The sequence below is a fragment of the Mus caroli genome, unplaced genomic scaffold (genome assembly GCF_978045245.1).
Source record: "Mus caroli unplaced genomic scaffold, Mus_caroli_1 scaffold_4, whole genome shotgun sequence".
NCBI lineage: Eukaryota > Metazoa > Chordata > Mammalia > Rodentia > Muridae > Mus > Mus caroli.
Genome location: NW_028227259.1, coordinates 96,816,641 through 96,821,455, shown reverse-complemented (window position 1 = coordinate 96,821,455; position 4,815 = coordinate 96,816,641). Strand labels below are relative to the sequence as shown.

General features: G+C 43.1%; 1 non-coding gene across 1 annotated transcript; it reads right to left on the bottom strand.

The window, feature by feature from the left end:
* Positions 1 to 4,350: 4,350 nt before the first annotated feature.
* Positions 4,351 to 4,486, bottom strand: LOC115031178 (small nucleolar RNA SNORA70). The gene has a single exon (XR_003836799.1). It is a non-coding gene; the product is annotated as a small nucleolar RNA SNORA70 (small nucleolar RNA).
* Positions 4,487 to 4,815: the final 329 nt, after the last annotated feature.

The window sequence follows — 4,815 nt, the reverse complement described above, 5'->3', positions numbered from 1 at the left end:
ATTTAGATTTAACAGGAGAGCTAGGGAAGTAGAAATTTCATATATATTTACAAAGATTAGTTCTTATTTCGATAGATATAGGCTTAGTCCCTTAGCTGGCCTCTGGCTTTTCACCCTTGCTGTTACTGCAAGGTGTCCTTAGTTCCTCAGGCTACTGGGAATAACAGAGATGAAGAGGAAAGACTTTCAGCTCCTATTTTAACCAAAATTAATGGTGTTAATACTGACATAATTCTTATCTAGGCCTTGCTAAATCTGAGGTTGACAAGTCTCATATAGAGACCTCGCAATAACTCAGAAGTGTGCTACTGATTCATAATCATATGAATACGGTATGGGTACCGCTTGGCGCAGGAGATTACTGCGGAGGGAAGGTCCAGTTTGACCGTTTCTGAGTTCCCTGTGCGACACACCTGATTTGAAGGAGGTTGGTATCCGATTCCAGCAAAAAAACAAAAATACTTAAGGCTCTGCCTCCCCTCCCCAAAAGATACCAAGAGCCACAGATGTGAGTTGTTACAATGCTCACGGGAGGAATCAGGCCAATGTCCACCCAAGTCAAGGTTAAAGGCCCACTCATCTACGGATGATAAAATCATTTGATCACCTCTGTTAAGCATTGCCTATTTAAACTTAATTAATAGGGGGGAGAGAGATTGGAGACCTTGCTGTTGTAAGAGCAGGCCCTTCACTGCCTCCCACCCCAAAAATAAAAAAGCCAATTGGCCTTGTACTAGGAGCCAGCCAGTCTTAACCCCTTCTCCCTGTCCCCCTGCCTTTCACCCAAAATTGTGGATAATTATCAGCTCAGTGTTATTCCAAAAATCGTTTAGTTAAACTCAGCCAGGGTTCCAACGCCCTACTTAATGTAAACAGGTAGCTACCTATTCAGCACTAATTAGCATTATAAAGTCAGAGCCTACAGCCCAGCGCTGCTATTCAGTCAGTGCCTTAAAGACAGTCTTAGCCAGATACAGTTTACCATTAGAAAAGTTAGGGAACCCCACGGAAACAAGTTTTTTCTTTAGCCCTAGGAACTCAGGCAGAACTATTGAACATAGATAATTTTTCTGCCACAGGCCACCCCCTTTTTTATTTTTGTTTTGTTATCTAATGGGGGGAAATGTGGCCTCCCTTCCCCCAGCCTGGAACCTGCCTGCTCAAGGGTGGAGCTACCGGCTCATTCGTCCTGCCACGCCCACTCATGGAACCTGCCTCTGCTGCCTGGAGTCACACACGTGTTCGTCCTGCTACTGGACCCTGAGTTACTTGGCGGGAAATTGGGTTCCCTCCCCCTTCCTTTATAACTAGTGTCTGAAATTAGTAAAATTGAGTCTTGATCAGAATGTTGTCTTGACTCCATTGTTTCTTCCGCCCCGTCTAGTTTCCTCTCTTTCAGCCTGAACTGCCTTTCTCAGTGAACCATTCGTGTTGTGGACCGCGGGCGGGCCGCAACACAACTGTAAGGCATTTTCTCAATTAGTGATCAAGGGGGAAAGGCCCCTTGTGGGTGTGACCATCTCTGGGCTGGGAATCTTGGTTCTATAAGAGAGCAGGCTGAGCAAGCCAGGGAAAGCAAGCCAGTAAAGAACATCCCTCCATGGCCTCTGCATCAGTTCCTGCTCCCTGACCTGCTTGAGTTCCAGTCCTGACTTCCTTTGGTGATGAACAGCAGTATGGAAGTGTAAGCCGAATAAACCCTTTCCTCCCCAACTTGCTTCTTGGTCATGATGTTTGTGCAGGAATAGAAACCCTGACTAAGACAAGCACCAATCAAGAAGCAGTAAGCAAGCATGCATGTATCTCTCTTTACTCTTCACTATGGATGTACCAACAGTGATGCAACCAGCTGTTTTCTGTAGAGAGACTCTGACATAAGCAACACCTGTCAATAAAAGAGTCTATGGCCGGTGAGCTGAGGCAGGAAGCAGGAGGTGGGGTACAGGCAGGAAGAGAAAGAATTCCGGAAAATAGTCAGAGGTACTGGAGATTCACTGGGGAAGGCTGAGGAGACAGATGTAAACCAGCGGTTAGCTGAATTCAGGATAGAATAAAGAGGAGATTTGGCCTGGGCTTGGATGCATGAAGCTGAAAAGAGGTCACTAACCATGTTGAAGACATAGAATAGTTTAAATGGTTAAATAAGTTGCGAGCTAGTCAGGGGACGAGCCAAAGCTTGTGGCCTAGGCATTTAGTAATAAATAATTAGTCTCAGAGTTGTTATTGTTGGGAAATAAATGGCCAAGAGGGAAAACAGATTTATTTCTTACAGTTTTAGATTGCCTGCTATGATGGACTGCAACCTGGAACTATGAGCTAAAATAAATCCTTTCTCTTGTAAGTTGCTTTTACCACAGCGACAGAAATGGAACTAGGACCGCACGTTTTATATCTTTCATTTGTAGTACTATATTGCTACGTAAAGTTGGATTCTGAGTGCCCTTCACAGGCTCACTGCTAAATTCCTGGCTCCCATTCACCACCGCTTAGAGGTAGGAAAACCTTCCCAAGATGGGGCCTGGTGGCAGGTCATCTAGGAAAAAGAGATTGCAGGATCCCAGTCTCTTCCTTCTGATCCTTCTTTTGCTTTCTGGGACTGTGACAAGTAGCTCTGCTCTACCACATGTCCCAGTCATGGTGGCTGCTTCACCTCAGGCCCAGAGGCAATGGAGCCAACCAACTCAGCCTCAGACCTCCAAAACTCTGAGCCAACATAAGAATCTGTTATGAGTCCATGATGTCAGGTTTTGGTTACAGTGCCTACCTAGCACAAGAACTGTCTGGAGGTCAGACATCCATTAAATAGTGACACTGACAGCCACAGACAGCACCAATTTGCAAAAGTGTGGCTTTCTTGGTCGGTAGGAAGCATGGCTGCTGAAGGCTAAAATAGCATGCATTTCTGTGATCAATTATATTATGCACAGTTAATAGTATAGCTTCAGCAAAGGAAAATTGTGCAAATATAATTAAAGGTACTAGAAGAATGACTGACTGAATCAAGTGGGCCCTCAAAAAAGGGGGTGGGGAAACGAACTAAGGTTGGACTCACCAGTCTTTTTAAGAGTTAATTCTACACTAGACTCCAGAAATCTAACCTGCTCCTACATCTCTCCTCTCTCTCTCCCTCCCTCTCTCCTCCCTACTCCCTCTGGTATTTCTTTCATCGTTCTTTCCAATCAGATCAAATACCCCAATCAGAAAGGAACTGAATTTAAGCGTGTAGAGAACTCCGTCTCTGTTTCCACAGCAGGGTTTATATTGCTCCTGGGTTTAATTTTTTTTTTGTTGAAGTAAATTGCATGTACATGAATGTTTACACATGTACACTTATTAATTTATAAACATCTGAGAATCTAAACTAAAAGAAAAGCTTATATAAATAGGGGTCTATTTACTTCCAAAACTGAACATTTTTGTAGAATTATGGTGATACTAAAAATAGCACTTACTTATATTATTTTATAATATTGTTGAAAATCCTTCAAGGACACTGCTTTTAATTTTTAAAATTTTCAGTCAGGATGGAAGATTGATTCATCAATATGATAGGCTAGAGGAGGACGCAGAATTAAACATAGTGGAGGACTTGGAGGGCGATGCAGGATTAGGCATAGTGGAAGACTTGGAGGAAGATACAGGATTAGGCATAGTGGAAGACTTCAGAAGCATAGGGCTTACCATTGGAGGGGATCACGTTTTAGGAATATGTTTGATCCAGTTCCATTCAGGATGAGGAGTTTCATGGTGTATTAGTGTTCTACCAAGGCAACTCTTATAAAAGGAACCATTTAATTAGGAGCTGGCTGACACTTTCAGAGATTTAGTCTCTTATCATGACAGGGTCGTGGCAGCAGGCATGGCAGACATGCTGCTGGAGAAGGAGCTGAGAGCTTCACCTGATCTGCAGGCTGAAAGATAAACACACAAATAAACACACAAAAACACTGGGCCAGGTGTGGGCTTTTGAGAATCTCAAAGTCCACTCCCAGTGACAGATTTCCTCCAATAAGGCCACACATCCTAATTCTTCTGATGCTATCCCTAGTGACTAAACATTTGAATAAATGAGCCTATGTGGACCATTCTTATTAAACCACCACACTTGGCTACCACATCTTCAAAGTTATGAGCGTTATACTAGGTGAAGCCTATTCCTTTGCAATGGGATTCAGTGAACCAGGGAATTTAAAGTTGGGCCAGTGCAAAGCCCTAATCATGTACTCTTTGTTGTGACTGGACCTGATGACCTGGCCAATATAAACCCTGGCCAATATAAACCCATCCCACCTACCTGTCTGGACCATAGAATAGGGAAACTGTGAGATCAGAGACATAAGCATCCATCTGAAATGTTCTTCGGGGTTATTTAGGGAAACCCATACAAATAACAGGCTGCATTCATTCCCAAGGGGTCTGCTGCCTGCATCCATTACACACCAGGTTCCCCTGAAAAAAAGTATCTGATTAGCTTACCTGGCTACAAAGGAACACTGCCTTTTAATAGTTAATTGATTATCTGATTCTAGATTACAATGGAACTTTCACAACACTAAAAAAATTGCCTTGCATTACAGTCACCAATCTTTTATAAGTACCTACACCACCAACTCTACAGCCCCTGTAGTCCTACCTTCTCCAGGATGTTATGGAAATGGTCATTCCTTATATAGTCTTTCAGACTAAGGATGTATGTGGCACTTTTTAAAAAAGTTTTCAATGCTTAACTGATATAAGACATATAACTGTCTAAGAGGGTAAAGCATTTGTGCAGATAAACCCAATGATCTGAGTTTAATCCCTAGGACCCACAGG